Source organism: Bubalus kerabau, chromosome X, assembly GCF_029407905.1.
Source record: "Bubalus kerabau isolate K-KA32 ecotype Philippines breed swamp buffalo chromosome X, PCC_UOA_SB_1v2, whole genome shotgun sequence".
NCBI classification, from domain to species: domain Eukaryota; kingdom Metazoa; phylum Chordata; class Mammalia; order Artiodactyla; family Bovidae; genus Bubalus; species Bubalus kerabau.
The window spans coordinates 85,260,649-85,271,687 of record NC_073647.1 but is presented as its reverse complement, the minus strand read 5'-3'; positions in this window follow the sequence as shown (position 1 = coordinate 85,271,687).

Below are 11,039 nucleotides of genomic sequence, written 5' to 3'. Positions count from 1 at the left end.
TTCTTCTGTGTATTCTTGGCATCTCTTCTGCTTCTGTTAGGTCCTTACCATTTCTGTCCTTTATAGTGCCCATCCTTGCATGAAATATTCCCTTGATATATCTAACTTTCTTGAAGAGGCCGTTAATCTTTCCCATTATATTGCTTTCCTCTATTTTTTTTTTTTGCATTATTTACTTAAGAAGGCCCTCTTATCTCTCCTTAATATTCTTTGGAATTCTGCATTCAATTAAGTATATCATTCCCTTTCTTCATTGTCGGTTGCTCCTCTTCTTCCTTCAGTTCAGTTCAGTCGCTCAGTCATGCCCAACTCTTTGTGACCCCATGAATTGCAGCACACCAGACCTCCCTGTCCATCACCAACTCCCGGAGTTCACCTAGACTCATGTGTATTGAGTCAGTGATGCCATCCATCCATCTCATCCTCTGTCATCCCCTTCTCCTCCAGCCCCCAATCCCTCCCAGCATCAGGGTCTTTTCCAATGCATCAACTCTTCACATGAGGTGGCCAAAGTATTGGAGTTTCAGCCTCAGCATCAGTCCTTTCAATGAACACCCAGGATGGATCTCCTTTAAGATGGACTGGTTGGATCTCCCTGCAGTCCAAGGGACTCTCAAGAGTCTTCTCCAGCACCACAGTTCAAAAGCATCAACTCTTGGGTGCTCAGCTTTCTTCACAGTCCAACTCTCACATCCATACATGACTACTGCAAAAACCATAGCCTTGACTAGACAGACGTTTGTTGGCAAAGTAATATCTTTGCTTTTTAATATGCTATCTAGGTTGGTCATAACTTTCCTCCCAAGGAGTAAGCATCTTTTAATTTCATGGCTGCTTAGCTATTTGTAAAACTTCCTTAGACAACCATTTTGCCTTATTAATTTATTTTTCTTTGGAATGGTTTTAGTCACTGTTTCCTGTACAGTATTATGAACTTCCATGAATAGTTCTTCCAGCACTCTATCTACAAGATCCAATCCCTTGAGTCTATTCATTACCTCCCTGTATTATATACGGGGTTTTATTTATGGCCTAGTCATCATATATTTGATTTGATTTATGTCTTAGTGGTTTTCCCTACTTTCTTCAATTTAACCCTGAATTTTGCAAAAGTAATTTTGCTCATGATCTGAACCATAGTCAGTTTCAGGTCTTGATTTTACTGTCTGTATGAAGCTTCTCCATCTTTGGCTGCAAGAACATAATCTGATTTTAGTACTGACCATCTTGTGATGTTCATGTTTAGAGTCATCTCTTTTGTTGTTGGAAGAGGGTGTTTGCTATGATCAGTTTGTTTTCTTGGTAAAACTCTGTTAGTCTTTGTTTCTTCTTTCTGTACTCCAAGGCCAAACATGCCTATAATTTTGGGTATCACTTGACTTGCTTATTTTGCATTCTAATCCCAAATGGTGGAAGAACATGTTGGTGTTAGTTCCAGAAGGAGTTGTATGTTTTCATTAAACAATTAAACTTCAGCTTCTTCAGCATTAGTGGTTGGCACATGGACTTGGATTACTATGATATTGGATGGCTTGCCTTGGAAACAAATCAAGATCATTTTGTTATTTTTAAGATTGCACCTAAGTACTGCATTTTGGATTCTTGTTGACTATGAGGACTACTCCCTTCCTTCTAAGGGATTCATGTCCATGGAAGATAAAATGGTAATCTGAATTAAATTCACCCTTTCCTGTTTATTTTAGTTCACTGATTCCTAAGATTTAGATGTTCAGTCTTTTCATCTCCTGCTTGACTATGTCCAATTTACCTTGATTCGTGGATCTAACGTTCCAGGTTTTTATCCAATATAGTTATTATAAAGCAGTTAGGTAATACAAAAGAAATTCTTTCTGGGGTACAGATTAACAGAATTATGGAAGCTTTTTCAGTTATATAAAACAGTTAGTTAATGAAAACAACTTCCATGATTCTTTTTATTTGTACTTCAGAGGGAACTTCCTGGAATTACTGTAAATCTTTAGTGAATTTTTTAACAGTACTAATATAATGTTCCATATCTGATTGCTGTACAACTATTTTGGATTGCACTTGAGTTTGTGTATTTGTGCTTTGATCCACAGTAGTTTCTTCTACTATGGAGTTTATTTGAATTTAACACAAATTTTAATAAAAGGATGGCTGAAAAAATTAACTCACTTTAAATAGATTATTTTGGTGCATTCTATGAGACACCTACTAAATGACATGCTTGAGCACAATTCTTTTTCATTATTTTTTTTTTTAAATTTGGATTATGATTGCCTTAGAATATTGTGTTTGTTTTTGCTGTGCACCAACATGAATCAGCCATAGGTATACATATGTGCCCTCCCTCTTTAAACTCTCTCCCACCCCAACCCATCTCACCCCTCTAGATTTTCACAGAGCACTGGCTTTGAGTTCCCTGCATCATACAGCAAATTCCTGCTCGCTATCTATTTTACATATGGTTATGTATATGATTCAATGCTACTCTCTCAATTTGTCCCACTGTCTCCTTCTCTGACTGTCTCCACAATTCTGTTCTCTATGTATGTGTCTATTGCTGCCCTGAAAATAGGTTCATCGGTACCGACTTTCTAGATTTCATATATATGCATTAATGTATGATATTTGTTTTTTCTCCGACTTCACTCTGTATAATAGTCTCTATGTTCATCCACTTCATTATAACTTACTCAGGTATGTTCCTTTCTCTTGCTGAGTAATATCCCATTGTTTATATGTACCTCCACCTCTCTATCCATTCATTTGTCATTTGACATCTAGGTTGCTTCCATGTCCTAGCTATTGTAAATAGTGCTTTGATGAACATGTGGGTATATTGTCTTTTTCAATTACAGTTTTCTCAGATTATATGCCTTGTTGTAGGCTTGCTGGGTCATATGGTAGTTTTATTCCTAGTGTTTTTTTTTTTTTTAGGAATCTCCATTCTATTCTCCATAGTGGCTATATCAGTTTACATTCCCACCTCTTGAAACAATGCAAGAATATTCTCTTTTCTCCATACCCTCTTTAGCATGGTTCATCAGGTATTGAATCCACCTGCAATGTGGTAGCACAATTCTTAACAGTGACTCCTGTGATCTGAAGTTTTTAAACCACAGGAGGGGAAAAAAGATGCCCAGCTAAATTTGAGTGTTGAATAAGCAATAAATAATTTTTAGTAAAAGTATGTCTTATGCAGCACTCAGAATGGTAGAAAATATTTACAAGTCAAGCAACTGACACAGGATTAATCTCCAAACTATGCAAGCAGCTCTTGCATCTCAACATGAGAAAAGCAGACAAGCCAATCAGAAAATGGGTAGAATACTGAAGCAGATATTTCTCCAAAGAATACATACCGATTGTTAATAAACACATGAACAAATGCTCAACATCATTTATTATTAGAGAAATGCAAGTCAAAATTACAATGAGGTTTCACCTCACACTGATAAGAATGACCATCATAAAAAAAATCTGCAAACAATAAATGTTGCAGTGGATTTGTGGAAAAAAGAACCTTCATCCACTGTTTGTGGGAATGTAAATTGATACAGCCACTATGGGGAACAGTATAGAGATTTATTTTAAAAATTAGGAATGAAACTACCATGTGACCCAGCAATTCCAGTTCCAGACATATACCCCCAAGTAAACCATAATTGAAAAAAGATACATGTACACAAATATTCACCTTAACGATATTTACAATTGCTAGGACATAGAAGCAACCTAAATGTCCACTGATGGATGAATGGATAAAGAAGTTTGGGTACATATATACAATGGAATACTACTCATTCATAAAAAAAGAACACATCTGAGTTATTTCTAGTGAAGCTTATGAACCTAGAGCCTATTATACAGAGTGAAGTAAGTCAGAGAGAGAAAAACAAATATCATAGATTAATGCATGTATATGAAATCTGGACTTCCCTGGTAGCTTGGTGGTAAAGAATCTACCTCAAATACAGGAGGTACGGGTTTGATCCCTGGGTCAAGAACATCCCTGGGAAGAGGGCATAGCAATCCATTCCAGCATTCTTGCCTGGAGAGTCCCTTGGAGAGAGGAGCCTGGAAGTTTACAGTCCATAATGTCATAAAGAGTTGAACATGACAGAAACGACCTAGCATCCATTCTTCCTCACATAGAGAAAAGGAAAAAACAGTGTATACAGGAGTAAAATTTCATGATCTACTTTCCTTTAACCTTCGTACTTATCTAACTTGAGCATTCTTTACCTCTTTCTCCATTGGAAGAAATGTGTTTTTCTCCCCAATGCTAATTTCTGCAATTTGATCTCTAAATTCTGCACTCTTATATATAAATATCTTTTGTCATATCTGTAACATCATCTTCTTCTAAATCTAAAATACTCAGCACATCCTAAAATTTTTCTCCTTAAACCTATCTCTGCTTCATTTTGCCACTTTTCACCCTTGTTTCCATAATTACTACAGTTCTTTCAAGAAAAGCCTATATATTTTTTGCCTCCTTACCACTTCAATAAATCCAAACACTCTATTATTTTTTTTTCAAAATTAAAAAAAAAAAAAAAAACTGAATCACGTGGCATGAGAAATCTTAGTTCCCTGTCAGGGATCAAAGCCCCCTCCCCTGCATTGAAAACACAGAGTCTTAACCACTAGACTGCCAGGGAAGTCCCATGAACCCACCCACTTTATACACTGGCAGCCCCATCATACCATGGAAACTGCTCTGACAAAATTTGCCAACTCTCTGCTTTTATATTAGACCTACTATATTCTCTTCTTAGGTTTCTTAAATGAAAATGATTTCAAGCTTAAATAAAAGTTACACAAAAATAAAAATATTACAAAGAACATTCATATACATTTATTTAATTTCACCAACTGTAAACAGTTCACTCTCTAGCCTTTTACCACTAAATACTTCTGTCTGTATTTCCTAATAAAATAGATTTTTTATTACAAAAACACAATAGTAATCAACCAGTAAAATTGAGGTAAATATAGTAATCTATCAGAGAAGGTGATTGCACCCGACTCCAGTACTTTTGCCCGGAAAATCCCATGGATGGAGGGGCCTGATGGGCTGCAGTCCATGGGGTCACTAGGAGTCTGACACGACTGAGCGACTTCACTTTATTTTTTCACTTTCATGCATTGGAGAAGGAAATGGCAACCCACTCCAGTGTTCTTGCCTGGAGAATCCCAGGGACAGGGGAGCCTGGTGGGCTGCTATCTATGGGGTCACACAGAGTCAGACACGACTGAAGTGACTTAGCAGCAGCAGCAGCAGCAGCATAGTAATCTATTCTTTGTATTTCAATTTTATCACATGACCCAATGACATCCTTTTTAGACATTTTTACTCCTATAGCAAAGGATCTAATCTAAGAACAAGTATTACATCTAGCTGTCATAAAATTTTAGCCTCCTTTAATTTAGACATTTTCATAGCTTTTCATAGGCTTTTATTAAAACCAACATTTATGAAGATAAACAGAATGTTCCTTTTTTGAGGTTTGTCTAATTTTTCTTTAGGTTAGATTCAGACTACACATTCTTGTTTTAATACCCACAGGAGATGTTGTGTCCACTTCAGGATATCACATCTGGAGGCCCACGGTGTCCATCTGTCTCTTGTTACTAATGTTAATTTTGATAATTTGTTCAGTGTTATTCAATTTCTCCACTGTATAATTATTGTGATATTTTTCACTTTTGCAACTAACAGATCATGCAAGCATCCTGTTACTTGTCAAAACTTCCCTCTAGATTTAGCATCTGTTAATTGTTTCCTGATCAAATCTTTATTATGATGATTACAAAAAGATGATTTTCCAACTCTAGATCTCCATGTGTATTTGTCTATCAGTCTATGCCATTTAATGTAATAATTCTCCTCCACTCCTGATATTTATCAAGCTATTTATTTTTCAATTTGCTATTGATATTAGACTCATGATAATGCTTCCTATAGTTTATAATTCATCACCATATTTAATTATTTTTGTGTTAATATTTTTCTAGATTTGGCCAGGGGAACCTCCCTTCAAGCTAGTTACTGGATTAAAACATCTCTATTATATTTTTAGTAATTCCTTACTTCATGTCATATTCAGACATCTTTTACCTATCGTGACCCTGTAATCAGTGATTTCTCCAAAGAGCTTCTGGTTCGTTTTAGAGGAGAATGATATGAGAGACCAGTATCTGGCTACAAGGTGTGCTCACTGCTACTGGGATGTCTTTATCTCTTGACTTATTTAGTGATATTCTTTTCAGTCATTCTTCTTTATCACTGTAATATGTGATTTTTTCATCACTCTTTCCTTGAAAATATTTTCATTTTGATTTCTATGACATGCTGTTTTCAAGGCACTTTTTCTCTTTGTACATGTTCTTAGTTTTATTTTGAACTCCTTTTTTTTTTTTTTTTTTTTTTCCCATTACTAAAGGGAAGTCGCTCAGTCATGTCCAACTCTTTGCGACTGTATGGACTGTAGCCTACCAGGCTCCTCCGTCCATGGGATTTTCCAGGCAAGAATACTGGAGTGGGTTGCCATTTCCTTCTCCAGGTGATCTTCCCGACCCAGGTATCAAACCCAGGTCTCCCACACTGTAGGCAGGCACTTTACTGTCTAGTGTATCCCAAGTCTCCACTCTTTTTTTATTTTCTCACTATATTGACTGATCTCAGTAATATACATGCCTTGAAATTTCACTTATGTATCCATAAGCATGGAAGAGTTTATCATAATCTAATAGCTCTTTCTGGAGCAATAGAGTCATAATTACCATTCAGCAAACTGAGCACCTCTAATTCAGTGTCCTGCAAGTATCCCAAATTCATCATGTTATAAAATACCTGATTATCAGTCAATCTCCACTGCCTTTCTCACTAAAGAAAAAAGCCTCAAATCTTTCTTCTCCTGCTGCTGCTGCTGCTGAGTCACTTCAGTCGTGTCCGACTCTGTGCGACCCCATAGACGGCAGCCCACCAGGATGCCCCGTCCCTGGGATTCTCCAGGCAAGAACACTGGAATGGGTTGCCATTTCCTTCTCCAATGCATGAAAGTGAAAAGTGAGTGTGAAGTCACTCAGTCATGTCCGACCCTCAGCGACCCCATGGACTGCAGCCTTCCAGGATCCTCCATCCATGGGATTTTCCAGGCAAGAGTACTGGAGTGGGGTGCCATTGACTTCTCCGCCTCATTCTCCTGTACTGCTTATATTTTACCATCCTCTCAATGTATCCAATAAGAAACCTGAGAGTAATCTTTGACATTTCTCTTCCTTTTTATCACCAATCATTTGGTTATTTTTGGAAACTAGTCCATCTTCTCCCTCTTTAATGCAAATTGTCTTTCAATATTTTTAATGAACTATTATAATAGTCTCCTAATTGGTCATTTTGTTTTATTTCCCTCTCATTATGTACATTGCAGCAAGAGTAATTTTCTAAGACAGAAATCTGACAAAGATAGTTTTTAAATAAAAATTTCTATTAATATCTACTTCATTAGGGATAGTGTAATATTCTTAGTCTCACCTTTTGTTGTTTTCTCCCATATTTCCTGTGTTCCACCTCAGAAGACCTTAAAAAAATAAAGAAAGAAATATAGACATATTTTTCCATATCTTGGCTATTGTGAATAATGCTACAAAGGACATGGAAGAGTAGATATTTAAGATATTAACTTTATTCCCTTTAGATATATACTCAAGAGTAAGATTTTTGAATAATATAGCAGTTAAATTTTTATTTTTGTAGACATTTTATATTATTTTCCATAATGACTGTACCAATTTACATCCATACCAATAATGCACTAGGATTTCTTTTTCTATACATCCTTTCCAATATTTTTTATCTGTCTTTTTGATAATAGCCATTCTAACAGATGTGAGGTAATATAACTGTGGGTTTGATTTACATATACCTGAAAATTGGTGATTTTGAGCACATTTTCATGTATGTTCTCTTTGGGAAAATGTCTATTCAGATTCTTTGCTCACTTTTAATTTTTGTAGACAACTGAGTTTATGAGTTGCTTATGTACTTATAATTTGGAAATATTTTCTCATATTCCCTAAGTTGACTTTTTATTTTACCAATTATTTTATTTGTTGTACAGAAGTTTTTTGTTTTGTTTTGTTTTTTGTTTTTTAATTTTATGTAGCTCCAATTGTTTAATTTAGCTTTTGTTGCCTATGCTCTTGGTGTCATAGCCAACATAACTATTGACAAGATTAGCATCAAGGAGCATTTTTCCTATTTTCTTCTAGGAAGTGACATCACCAAGATGGTGACATTGATCAGTCCCAACTTCTGTCTACCTCACAAGAAGGGGAACTTGCAACTATCTATAGACAAAAGACCATTGTGAAAATCCCAGGATTCAAGATGTAGGCAGAAGTACAACCCTGAGCCACAGAGACCAAGAAGGACAGCATTGGAAGAATAAGAGTTGGCTATACTCTGTCTGTATCACTCCTTCTCCAGGCTAGTGCCACACCAAGAGGGACCCCTGGTCCTAAAGTTTATCCAGTTAGAAAAAGAGAACCTAAGGTGGGCATCCAGCTCTTCTAGTGTTGCTGGATGCTTCCCAGGAAGCCCACTAGTTAATCACATCATGAAGATCATTGGGAGAATCTGTGGAAATCGAATATGGAGGGTAAGATAGAAACAGAGAAGAGGGGAAGGACTTTCAGAAATCAGCGCTCATATCTTCATGAGCTACACTCCTGCTTGCAGTGGCAGAAGAGCAGAGATCCCAGCCAGTGATTCTGTTCATCTCCAAAGCTATATCAGTTGGCCCCATCCAGCTAAGAAGCTTGACTAGCAGTTATGAATGATCTTTTTCCCCAGCCAATGAGTTGTACAAGCCTTGGTGTCCATTCTATGACCTCTCCTGGAAAGAGATCCAAATATCAGCTCTGCCCAAATACTGAATGTATCTCATCCTGTCCAACAAGGAAAACTGGCCAGAGAACCCAGGCAGCTGTGGAGCCCTTCCTATATCCCTATTTCTGTAAGAAGCCAAGTCAGCAGCCCATCCACAAAGTTAAGTATAACTTCTGGTCCAGCATAACAAACAAGCCTGAGCAGTAACACTGGAGCCCAGTCTAATATACTGCCTAGAATATAGCCCCACTCCACAGCAGAGCCCAGTTGAAAGTTTTGCTCTTTTGCCGAACACAGTCTGTGACTTTACCCAGGCAGGGAGCCCAACCACTGACTCTGATTAACTGTGGAGTATAGCCTGTGGCTCTACCTGATGAGGGAACCTGGATGTTAACCCTGCAAAACTGCAGAGCACAAAACATAGCCCCACTCAAATACAGAATACAGCAGAAGATGTCTCTTCATCAGAAAGTCCAGCCAGTGGTGTTGCCTAACAGCAGAGCATAGCCTGTGACCCTATCCAACTCCTGGAGGTAGCTTTGGCCCTGAATAATAGGGCATAGCTTGAGACTCCAACCAACCAGCAATGGAACCAAGGCTATAACCTTGCCCAATCATGGAGTCCAACCAGTGGCAAAGCCCTGTCAGTGAACATAGCCTGTGAACTCGCCTAAGCAAAAGTGATTTCAGAGCCCAGCTAGTTGCCCCACCTCACCATAAGGAACATCCATTATTCCCATCCAATGAAGAAGTATACTCAGTGGCCCTACATGAACATAGAGCCCAGCCAGTAGACACAGCAAACTATGGAGTATAGACATAAGCATTCTACTGAATTCAGGGCATGCAGAGTGGCCTTGCCTGAATAAAATCCCTGTAACAAGACCAATCTGCCCATGAAACCTACCAACTGACCAAACCAGAATCCCAAACTGAGCTTACAGGTTAAGGGATTTACTTGCTAAAGCAAAGCTTTGACTCTGGAAGAACAGATTACTCAAATACACGGATTCCACTACAAAGACTCAAGGATCTTGAAGAATCAAGCAAACATGATACCACTAATGGAAACGAGTAAAACTCTAATAACTGACCATAAATAAATGGAAAACTAAAGCTGACCAGGATCATGGAAAAAGCAAGAGAGTTCCAGAAAAGCATCTATTTCTGCTTTATTGACTATGCCAAAACCTTTGACTGTGTGGATCACAATAAACTGTGGAAAATTCTGAAAGAGATAGGAATACCAGACCACCTGATCTGCCTCTTGAGAAATCTGTATACAGGTCAGGAAGCAACAGGTAGAACTGGACATGGAACAACAGACTGGTTTCAAATAGGAAAAGGAGTACGTCAAGGCTGTATATTGTCACTCTGCTTATTTAACTTATATGCAGAGTACATCATGAGAAACGCTGGGCTGGAAGAAACACAAGCTGGAATCAAGATTGCCAGGAGAAACATCAATAACCTCAGATATGCAGATGACACCACCCTTATGGCAGAAAGTGAAGAGGAACTCAAAAGCCTCTTGATGAAAGTGAAAGTGGAGAGTGAAAAAGTTGGCTTAAAGGTCAACATTCAGAAAACGAAGATCATGACATCCGGTCCCATCACTTCATGGGAAATAGATGGGGAAACAGTGGGAACAGTGGCTGACTTTAATTTTCTGGGCTCCAAAATGACTGCAGACGGTGACTGCAGCCATGAAACTAAAAGAAGCTTACTCCTTGGATGGAAAGTTATGGCCAACCTAGATAGCATATTCAAAAGCAGAGACATTACTTTTCCAACAAAGGTTCGTCTAGTCAAGGCTATGGTTTTTCCCGTGGTCATGTATGGATGTGAGTGTTGGACTGTGAAGAAAACTGAGTGCTGAAGAATTGATGCTTTTGAGCTGTGGTGTTGGAGAAGACTCTTGAGAGTCCCTTGGACTGCAAGGAGATCCAACCAGTCCATTCTGACGGAGATCAGCCCTGGGATTTCTTTGGAAGGAATGATGCTAAAGCTGAAACTCCAGTACTTTGGCCACCTCATGCGAAGAGTTGACTCATTGGAAAAGACTCTGGTGCTGGGAGGGATTGGGGGCAGGAGGAGGAGGGGACGATAGAGGATGAGATGGCTGGATGGCATCACTGACTCGATGGACGTGAGT